Source organism: Carassius auratus, chromosome 9 (assembly GCF_003368295.1).
Source record: "Carassius auratus strain Wakin chromosome 9, ASM336829v1, whole genome shotgun sequence".
NCBI classification, from domain to species: domain Eukaryota; kingdom Metazoa; phylum Chordata; class Actinopteri; order Cypriniformes; family Cyprinidae; genus Carassius; species Carassius auratus.
In genome coordinates, this window is record NC_039251.1 from 6649978 (window position 1) to 6662282 (window position 12305).

Consider the following 12305-nt stretch of genomic DNA (forward strand, 5'->3'; position numbering starts at 1 on the left):
GTTTAGGAATAAAATAAGATCTGTGGTTAACAATCTTTTAAAGGTTTTGTTCTGCAACATAAATAATACACATCTTCTTAGAAGAATGTGAGTTTGCATGCTTTGCAAATCTGAAAACTGTTGTAGTTCTTATTTAGCAGCTTTAATCTGAGGAAGGCTGTTTTTGCAAACCCATAGGATATTCCCTAAGGAAGCCATGATGACTTATCCAGGTCAGGTCAGCCTACAAATTGATGTCATGAATGAACAGCTCTATTTACTGCTAGTTGCCAAATATATAAATAAATGAACATAAAATATCTATATTTTGTCACTAAGGCCTTATTTCTCAAGCATTTCGCTGTGGGATCAATTAAAATAACTGAAACTATTATTATAGAATATAACGTATATAATATTATACATTAACATATTAGTATTCAATATTAAAATGATCTAACTTAAAAATATGTAAAATTAGTGTTTTGTCATTTTTAAACAATATGCATATTATTAATATTATTACTGTTGTTCTATTAAATAATACATTAAATAATAAATAATGTACACTTCTTGAAACATATGGATTATAAAAAAGTAAAGTTAATGTACTCTCACAGTATCATTAATAAACACCATAATAATAATAAAAAAGATTAAAAATACAGCATCTTGACATATTTTAAATTAATATTAGAGAGTTACTTTATTAAACAAATTCAATATTTTAATCTAGCAGTATCTGAATAAATAGCTATGAGTAAGAGCAGTGAGGCGATTTGTAACTGAAATATGCGAGACTTCCGGTTATGCTACGTCCTTTATGCTTCTTGATATTACAAAATGTTATTTGTTATTATTGTATTATGTTACCATAATCATAAACATAATGGCTTGTAGGGCAAACTGACTGTTTATAGCCTACTGGACTTTACTCTTAGTTATTTAGGCTACCTAGAGCAGCTAATGAACCGGAAGTCTCGCACATTCAAAGAAAATTGCTTAGCCTACTTCGGTGCAAAATGGAATACTAGCATACCAACTTTTTTTTTAAAAAATATATCTTTATATGCACAAAATAGTACGAATAGTCTAGGCCTAGTATGCTATTTCCCTTTCAGCCATAGTGAACTGCTTAGTGATTAATTTATCGGATTAATCTGCGATCAGGAAACTTTTTAAGGTAGCCTGTAACATAGGAAGTCATCACAAACATGTTCTTTCATCCATGTCCTCCATAATTCCTCTCGCTTCAATGAAACATAATTTTGCAATGTCTTGCACGACACGTTGTTTTGCTACTGCAAAAACAACACAACAACCGAGGCACGCGACGTGCTCTTGCTCTATTTGCAATGCTGAATATTGCATGTCGAAAGCACACAATGTGTTGCGCATAATACACGACCCAACTTGGATAAACAGAGCGTTCAAATTCTCATCTCTCACATCAAAGCATGAATTTATTCTAAAAGGCAGCAAATATGAACTCGTCTCTCCCTAATGATCTCTCTCTCTCTCTCTCTCTCTCTCTCTCTCTCTATGGAGTCGTGGACAGATGCTTGTACATAATTACGTTGTCAGTGCTCGTTATTTGGAAGAGGAAAGCTGTACTGACAGTGTCTGGGTCCATGTGTTTTTTTTCTGTTTTTTTTTTCTTCTTTTTTTTTTTGTCCTTGCTGTTCACTCAATTTTGACAGCATAATGTCGACAGAAATATCATTGATTATTCAAAGGATCTATAGACCTCGCGTCCATTATGTGCAGTAAAGCAGGCCTTCCATTCATCTGCGCACTTTCTTGCAATATAGCTAGGCTACACGGCGTATTTGGATTAAAGTCCCCAAAAAAGAGAAGGAGGAGGAAGACGAGGGTTATATAGATTGAGAAGGAGAAGCAGCAGGCTGATTACGAGGTGTCAAAATTGCCAGGAGCAAAAAGGTGAAAGCAATCAGGGGTGAGAAGAGTGCAGCATTCGTGAGGGGCAACTAATTATCCAATTCATTTGTGGAGAGCAGCATTTGAGGCTGAACGCTGACAGATTGGTGCGGAGGAGAGGGGAGGTGTTAGAACAATGGAACCCGGCTCACCCTCATTATTGCCGCATGCTAATCAGACGCGCCGCGCGCCGCCGCGCAGTTCAGCGGAGAACAGCTTCATTCCAGCGCGAGGAAAACACTGAGACAGAGACAGAGACCTGGTGTTGGCCCAAGCTCCACCAAAACGCGTGAACGAGCCAAAAGGTTCCTCAAGTAAAAGGACTGCACCAAAAGGACTGCACTGCTTGAATACTAATTTAAAATATATCTCATTTAAAGATTTTGTCTGTATATAAAAACACACACATATACATAATGTACATATGTGTGTGTGTATATATATATATATATATATATATATATATATATATATATATATATATATGCATGTAGCTATGCATCTAAACTGCTTTTATTTTGTATTAGTCGAAAAAATATTTAATATGAATGAATCAATCTACACCTTAAGGTTATCTATCTATCTATCTGTCTGTCTGTCTGTCTATCTATCTATGTCTATGCTTATGGGATATATTTTATATTAATGACATAAACTATAAAGCCATGTTGGAAATGTAGAGCATTCTAATTTAATTAATTTCGATGCTATTATCGCTAAGTACAGAAATGGGGACATGGATAATGACATTAAATTAGCATCATTTGAAACATCTGTTGCTGTTTCATTTGTGTCTAATCTTTCCTCAATTAATGTTTCCTTATGTCCTATAGCAGTAGAACATCGTTCATGTTTCTTGGGAGATATGGATTGTTTTAAGGCCTGAATGGCTACCACATAAATACTACTACTACTAATAAAAACTTGTTATGAGAACAATACAGAATTTGTGTTTCATTTATTAATAATACATCAACCCAGGAAGAAAACAGCACTTCTCTAAAATACTAAAATGTTTAATATGCAAACGGAAATTACAAACCAGATTATAGACCTGTCTTAGATTTGCTCGTTTCGCGAATAAACTCGCCAACTGTTAACACGTTTAATTGAGTCACTGCACGACTTTAATTGCATTATTGCGACATCATAACTTTTACAACATCTTTAAAAATAGCAGGAATAATATTCCTGCATCGAAATCGTTATGACGTCACATAGAGGATGTATTTATTGAATTTATTCGTTCGGCTTCTATGACGTGATTAATGAAAACATGCGTAGGCTATATCAAAAATAGAATCCATAGTTTTTTTTTTAAGTTTCGTTTATGCAGATCGTGCATAAAAAGATAGTAAAATAAATCGTAAATAATAATAATAGGCATTTTAAGAATCAGAAAACCTTTCGTTTACACATTCCCCTATTAAAGAAAAAATTACTTATCAACGTGATCTTGATTATTTCTTTTTGAACAACCAAACTTGGAAAGCTGAGTATAACTCGGTGTCTGCAGCACTGCCAGACTATTGCCAAATAACAGTCTGGAGAGGAGAGGGGGAAAAAGATGGAGGAATTAATATGTAGTGTTAATTAACAGGAAGTCAGAGGCAGTCTCAGCATCACCACTGACAAAGTTTGATCAGAGGAAGTATATTCCCACAGTATTGTATGCAGTGTTTATAATGACTGCTCGGTGTTGTTGCCTTTTTTTGCAAACACCTGAAAACTGAGGATTCAATCGCAGTGTCAATTTATGTTTGTTGTGAAATCTAGGGTCATGTTTGACTGCTATTCTCTTGTCACTTTTCCTTGCATTTGGCATGCATTTTATTTTGCTTTTTTCTCGGGACTTTTTAGTTCTACATCTGTAAAATATTAGCATTTCTCTATTTGCAAAAAAAAAAAAAAAAAAAAAAAAGGACAGCTATATCTCATATTGGCTTTTATTTATTTATTTTTAGAAACGCTCTTAAAAATAAATAAAATTGCATGGAGGAATTGGTTGTCCCAAAATCAAACAAACAAACAAACAAAAAAATACTTATTTTTTCCTAGACTGAAGAACATAAAAAAATCTAAACAGGCCTAACTTTTTTCCGCTATAAAGTTCAATGGATGTCCATGGAAAGAACTCTTATTTTTAAGAGTGTATCTATTATGAGAATTGCGTATTACATCTAGTGCGGTCATGCATCTGTGAGAAATCTGCATTATAAGAAGAGTCGATCTCAACAGGTGTCGCAGGTCAGCTGGCCGGTATTTTCTAGCTTCGATGGCCATCTCTCCATGGATATCAAAGTCGTGCAGACAATCAACAACTTCCTACATAAACACATGTGAATGCATGGGATGCAGACCAAATGTAAGGGCAAGAGAGGAGAGGGCCACCCCGCGGTTTACATGTTACCCAACAAGCAACGCGCCGGTCCCTCTCGGTTCAGGATGCGACGCGAATCCTCCTCATGTCAGGCGAAATGTGTTGAAGCGAAAGGCTGCCTTCCATAGGTCTCTGAGCAGTCCTGTCTGCTGTGTGTGTTTGTTTCGAGCCCCCCGATTCTGGAGCACGGATTTGGCAGTCACAGCAAGTGATGACAGAGGCATTGGTGAGATCGCACCCGGAACCCCAGAGGACGCCACCGTTTGTGAGGAAGCAGCCTAAAGCAGAAAGGAAGGCCTCTTAGACCGTCTCAGGCTTCGCTTCAAGCTTGTTAAAGTCATGCGGTTCGATGCTTTAAAAATAAACCTTCCAAAATGAGCTTTTCGCAGCGATGCCATGGATAGAAGCACCGTTTTTGAATGTATTTTTTCTTATTATGTAGAACATTTTATAACCTAAAGGTAACCTTAACAGTTTTCCATTATATAGAACATTTTGTGCAAAAAGGTTCCATGGATTTCCCCATACAGCCAACGATAATAAGTTCTTGGAACCTTTTAAAAACGTTCCAATTGAGCTACCAAACGTTAATTATTGAATGTTCGAAAACATTTTTTGGCTATATAAATTTTAAGGGAACATTGCATTATCATGTTGCAACTATTGGAACGTTCGTTTGGAATGTTCAATGAACGTAACAAACGGGTTTAAAAAAAAAACGACCAGATAATTCGTAATAAATATTTTATTAATGTTACTGGAAAAACGTTTGTTCATAACTTTGACGTCACGTTTTCAGAACATTTTCAATGTTCTGTGAATGTTCCAAAACAAACAAATAGGCTAGTAACCAAAACGGATTTATGTAGAACGAATGCTCTGTAACGGTCTGATTATAAGCTAAGTTTGAGAGAACCTCGTCAGAACATTCTGAGAACGTTTACTGGGTTAAATGTTCTTTATGAAGCCACAGTAAAGATGGGTTCGATTGCCAGTATTTGTGCTCCCTGATCAAATGCATTGCAAGGCGCACTGCGATCCATCTATATTATTGTTATTATTATTATTATTATTATTATTATTATTATTATTATTATTATTATTATTATTAATCTATTATTTTCATGCAAATGTACTCATAACATTGTACACACACACACACACACACACACACACACACACACACACACACACACACACACACACATATATATATATATATATATATATATATATATATATATATATATAATATGGCTTTTCCCTTAGCTTTCTAGGTGCTTAAAAGAGGAGGAAGTGAAGGGAAGGGAGAGATGCAATGCGCCGCAAGGGTTAAGGCAGCATGAGAGAATCCATTCTCGGCTTAATGACCTAGCCTAGCTGGGCGAGGACGGCAGGGAACACGCTCTTGACTTGTACCGAATTTGCCAATTAACACCTCGGATAACAGGCAGCCTCGGAACATCAGGCGCGTTGGGAGGAGAGGCTCACATGCACTTTGTTTTTCATTCTTGGCCTGCCTCCTATAGCTGGCATGCGTGCGTTTCAGCATCTTAAGGCCGCTTCAGTCATTCATCGTGCGTCGAACGCGAAGAACGCCGCGATCAGAATAGCAAAGATGGCTTGGAGAAACATGTTCGTTTTTTTCCCTACAGCTGGAGGGATTTTTGGCTCCGGCTGTATCGAAGATATTCTTCGACTTGTTCTTCTTTTTTCCCCCTTTCGTATTTCTCCGTTACTGATAGCGTTTGCTATTTTCACACTAGTCCATATGGCCGCTTGCAGCCTCAATTAGATCCACAACTCTGGTTTCCAAGACACTCTCTCTTTCTCTCTCATGCCTGGCTCCCTCTCCCTCTCCCTCTCTTTTGTTGCTCCTATTGAACAAATGAAGACTAACAGACTGATATCGTCTTGATCACAAAGTTAATTATTCAGAAATCTAGATCTTGACTCTGGTCTCCTTGGTTAAAGCACCCTCTCCTCCCCATCCTATTATTTTCTCACATGTTTATCAGACGCCTAAACAACACCTTGGGCGGGTGTGAATTTTCAGGCCCCCAGTGAAATTCTCACCGGGCCCCGTCACTGTTTTTCCTCCGAGTCCATTTACAGGTAGGAGAGAGAAAGAAGGAGAGAAGCACCGCTGCCAGGTCCTAATGACTGGAAGCCCATCTGAAACACCTTCTTCGGCCCGCGTCCTCACATCAAGCTTGGCGAAATTGAATAGCACACGTGCGCGCGACTGCGTCGTTTCGCGATTCATTAGCAGCTATTCTAACGGAATGCAATCATCAAAGGAAAGATGCATAATTGATAGAGGTTCACACCGCAGCCAAAGGTGATGCGAGCTGTCTAACAGCGTGCGCAAATGTGTGCCTTAAACTACAACTACGAGTATAACACTCCGAGGTGCGAGTGGCGCTCGGATGAAGAGCGCGGGGCCGCGCGTCTTTTAACACGGGGCCCCGCCACAGCGCGCGGCCCCGCTCACCTCCGAGGTTGCGAGATCGTAGCTCGCCTCGTCGACGAGAGAAGCGGAGAGAATGTGATCTGTGCTATGGAGGTCCACACACCCGCATTCATTTATTTATGCAGTGTGAAGAAACCATCTGGCCGTGGAGAAATTGAAAGTGGATGTAATCTGGCAGGCGGCGGAGTGTATGACTGACACCTCATGTGGTATTAGTGGGAGGACAAAATCATTAATGCTCTGTCTGAACCAGCACAGGCCATTAAACGACTGACTATCACAAACCTTCAGTTCCTTGAAAGTCTCCCAGACAATGATGAATCAAAAAATAGGCCTACTACAGGCCAGGTCAGATTTACTCGCAGTGAGTCAGAAGCTGGACACTTTATTTTAATTCCCGGAGCTGCACTTAAGCTCTCTTTCTGCCCCCAAAAGACACAAAAAATAGTTTTTCCACATTAACTGGTTTATTGAAATGCCCCATGCTCCAATCTTAGACTGTAATCTCTAGTCTTTCGCTCTTTAATTTGACTATTAGGCCTATTGTTAGTTCTTCAGGTAGGCCAAGGCCTACTGAGGAATATCTGTCCTACTTCTTCCTCAGGATGTATCACATGTGCTAATGTATGCATCTGATGTCAGTAACCTAAATCTTCAGGATGGCTGATGTTTGCAGTTTAGTTTCAGCAAATGCTCTTTTTCGGTGGTAAGTTTTTCTTTAAGAGTTCCGAAAGTTACAGTGTTTCTGTAAAGAATAAGATTGAGGAGATTTTAATTCCTCGTGACATGAGCCTGTTGCTTTTTTGTTTAATTAAAGGGATTCAGTGATGAGGCTTTTTCAGTTTCGTGAAGAAACACACAAGTCTTTCTTTGTATAACTTTAAATTGATTCAGATGAAGTTTGACACAAAAGTGTTTTAGAAACAAGTGGAAAGCAAATAATTGTGTCTCAATAGATTATCAAGAGAGGCTGTGTTATATTGTGACTGTAAACAAGGTTGTTGTTGTTTTAGACAATAAAGCACAGCCTTAAGTACATTCAGCATTAACTATCAGATAAAAGTATTTTAGGCCTGTTTTATTTTATTATTCAAATTAAGTGCAATCTCTTTGCTGGAAACTCTAGTCTTGACATAAAAACTCACAACTGGGAGAATTCAGGGCCACAGCTTTCTTTTTTATTATAAGTGTTTGTATATCATCAAAATCAAATAATCCTGTTTGAAAGAAACAGTTGATTTGTGCATATGCAAAAACAACAACAAAAAAGCAAAATTATAGCAAAATTAAACAATATTATAAACAGATGCATTTCTTTTAATGAGTATAAACGTATTCAGAAAAAAATGCATGTTACTCAAATTGTTTTATTTTGCTATATGTATTTTAAAATATTTTTTAGATGCATTGATTTACCGAAGATTATAAAGACCGAATTCATTTGCCTTTTTCCTTTTCTTAAGGTCTTTTAATTTAGTGCAAAACAAATGTGTTGCCTACTCTGCTAACACACTCGTCTATCTAGGGATGAGCTAGTGCAATTCTCCGCTGGCTTTTCTGCGACAACAACCTGCAAAGTGCTCCCACAACCCTAATCTGCACGTCAGGGACCCCACACCTCCTGAGCACCCACGGTTTCTGTTGTTTTCCTGTGAGTCCTGCTTTCGTTCTGTTGTGTTTGCGTCCTGTAGGTCACGTCAGATTCATTGCACAGTCGTTGGCTGTGCACACAATAGAGCGGATGCGTGTGCAAGAGTTGTGGTCATTTCACTAGTCTTGCTGTTGTGGTGATATAAATGCCAAGTTTGGATTTAAAGCAGAGAAGCAGGTGTGAAAAGTACTGAGAAATCCATTATTTCCCATCTGAAGTGCCTTTTAAGGACCTCTGATTTCTCTAAATTTAAATTAGCACTTTTCTGGTTCCTTTTACTGTAGAGCATAAAGCTGGCAATGCCAAGGTTGTGGGTTCAATTACCAGGCAACAAAAATATACTTACATCACTTGCTCACCAGTGGACGCTCTGCAGTGAATGGGTGCCGTCAGAATGAGAGTCCAAACAGCTCATAAAAACATCACAATAATCCAATAATCCAGTCCAGTCATTCAGTTAATATCTTTTGGAACCAAAAGTTGTGAAACCATCAAAGCGTTTTTAGCTTCAAACCACTGCTTCTGACCAAAATATGACTCCATGATCCATAATAATGCTTTCTCCGGTGAAAACAGTCTATTTTAATGTTGTCGCTCACATTAAAATCCACCCACATATTTGTTTAGGGTTTGGGTTTGGACTGTCTTTGCTTGTAAACGGTGCGTTATCTGTGCAGATTTCTCTCCTGTTTCATTATGAATAGAATGAAGTTAGATTGAAGTTAAAATGCCTTAATTATGGATTGTTTCAAACATGCAGTTTTCCACTTCACAGTATTTTATTAGATGAACTGGAAGTGGTGTGGATTACTTGTGGATTATTGTGATGTTTTTATCAGCCGTTGGACTCTCATTCTGACGGCACCCATTCACTGCAGAGCACCCATTGCTGAGCAAGTGATGTAAATGCTACATTTATCCAAATCTTTTCCCATAAAAGACAAACCCATCTACATTTGGGATGTCCTGAGTGTGAGTACATTTTGAGAACAATTGGGCAAACGATTGCTTTAAAATGCACTGTTAAGCACAAAATACATACTACCTAAGTTGTCCACCATTCAGTAATGCATTGTGTGCATAATTTGTAATTGGTAATGCAATGCAAGTGTGGTCAGTGTTCTCTTTCAGATCAACTGTCATAGCGGAGCCACACTCTAAACAGGTATGTCAAGGTCATATTTTTTTTTATAAAAACACATCTGGTTTAGACAATTTAAGGAAACTGTTCTTTGTGATTGCAAACATTCCCAAATGCATTCATGCATTTGCATTAACTTTCTGATCTAAGTTAACTTAGATAAAATCATCTACCATATGCATGTTAAATACAGTATATGGTATACAACTATTCTATGGATGAACATTTAATAATGTTGCATAATAGCAGCATTCAAGTGGAACTGACTTAAAATAAATAAGAGCAAAAATAAAGCAGTAGAAGGGATCTTAAAATGTTTGTGCCTACTTTATATTTTTGAGTTTGAATGATTGCAGATATCTGAACGGCACACAGACGCTGGACAGCTATCAAACACGGCTTATGTTAGTGCCATCCAGAAATCTCAGCTCCTCAGCCATGATGGCAGAAAGAGAGAGAGAGACGTGTGCTGGCAGCCTCTTCCATCTGCATTACTAAATCATACACTGTCTCTCTACAGGGACAAATAAAAACCTCAGTGCTGAATATTTCAGCAACGGCTTGGATTTCATCATGTGTAGGCCTGACAATATTGATAGAGGAGCCAAAAAGATGCTAAACCTAAAGCCAATGACATGAGACTGGTTTAGTAGCCTCACTATTAGTAATGCAAGAGCAGTTTTTAATCATTCATTTATTTTTACTCTTGCATGGCAGCACTGTATTTTTTTTTTCAAAACACTCTAAGAGCATTACAATTTGGCAGAAAATTCAACCTGAATCATGTAATCTACAGACTCCATTCAAACTTAATTTTGTAGATTGCCAGTTTTAGAAGTTAAAAAGAGCCACATTATATCTAAGACATTTATGATTGAAATGTGACAATCTAACATTAACTTTCCACATTGAAAATGTAAACTATGATATTTGCATTTCATTGTATATGATTGGTTTTGACTACATTTAGCCAGGTCGTGAAAAGTTTGATTACACTTTCTTCCTACCTCATTAATATCACATATATATTTCTTAACATTTGAACATCAGTGTTAAAATAAAAACAAATGTTGTAGAAACCTTTGCATTGTCAAAATGTTTGACACATTCAGGTAAAACTGGTTGATGGGTTTGTTTCTTTATCAGAACAGATTTAGAGAAATATAGCATTGCATCACTTGCTCATCAATGGATGCTCTGCAGTGAATGGGTAACGTCAGAATGAGAGTCCTAAAAGCTGATAAAAACATCACAATAATTCAGAAGAAATTACACCACACTACTCCAGTCCATCGGTTAATGTCTTGAGAAGTGAAAAGCTGCATGTTTGTTTGCAAAAAACCAAATCCATCAAGGTGTTTCTAACTTTGAACTGTTGCTTCCTCTATCCATAATATTGATTAAGCCATGCAATATTTTTTTTAATCTAGTCTGAATCAGGTTTACAAGCTTAAACAGTGCAAACCAGTTCTAAACAAATACGTGGGATTTAATGTGAGAGGACAACATGGGATGGACTTTATCACTGGAAAAGCACATTTAAAAATAAATAAATAAGTGCATTAATGATGAATTTGTTTCTTACAAACATGTAGCCTTTCACTTCACAGAACAATTATTGATGTACTGGAGTGGTGTGGATTTTGTGATGTTTTTATCAGCTGTTTGGACTCTCATTCTGACGGCACCCATTCGAGATAACATACTGTTAATAGTTTTTGTTTAAATTCCCTATTTTGCAGTGCACTGAAGTTAAATCTCAGTTTTGGAGCATCTCAGAGCAACATCCAGCACTGACATCTGCCAGACTCTGATCTCACTGAAATGGAAAGCATATGAGCTCTGAAGGTTATTGATCGATCTGCCTCTGAAGGCCCTGTCATGTCACCTCTGCGTTCTGGTGATAACTCGTTGTGGTGAGATTTGGCTCCTGAAAGATGAATGTTGTCTCTATGACTTATATGTCACCTGTGCCCCATGTCTGCTGCTGCAGGTGGCCTGAAACCTGATTGCAAAGCCTTACAGTGAAATGCAAGTCTTAGAGGCTGTTTTCACACTTGGCTCGATTGCTTGGTCTGGACCTGAGTTCGATTCCACCACCCTGCCCAAGCAGGCCTCTTTTCACATTGTATTATTTGGGTCAATGCTACTTTTTCATCATCAACATACAAATTACTATCATGTGTTTTGAGAAAATTGCCTTTAAAAGTTCTGCACCAATAAAATCTAATGTGAAAGTATAGCCTGAAAAAAAGCGATGCATGTTTGAATATGTGTTCTCTTTGTACATATGTATGTGCTCGTTTTATGTAACTAGTGATTGCACTGTAAAAGGATGTCATGAAAGAGTTGTGATATTTTAAATCTGTAGTACAAATGGCAGCCAAAATCATGTTCAATCCCCAGTGAAAGCATGAACTCGCATTAAAGTTTTCTTAAAAGTGTTGCAATGCTTGTATGTGCTTTTACACCATACATTATCTGTATTTGCATGTGTGCATGTCTATGGCAAGTAACTGAGCGCATACAACATTCAGACATTATTGTGAATATTTTCAGTCTTAGGTGTGCTATTGGGTGTGTTTTCATAAACTTAGGATCCAAGATTACCTTGAATGCAAATGCTCACATGCCTGTCTGTTTACATTAAATTCATGCATTCACAATACACTTTTACCTAAAGTGACTTCCATTGAATTCATTGTTTTATTAGTAATTAGCAGTGCTTTAAGTGGCCCAAAAA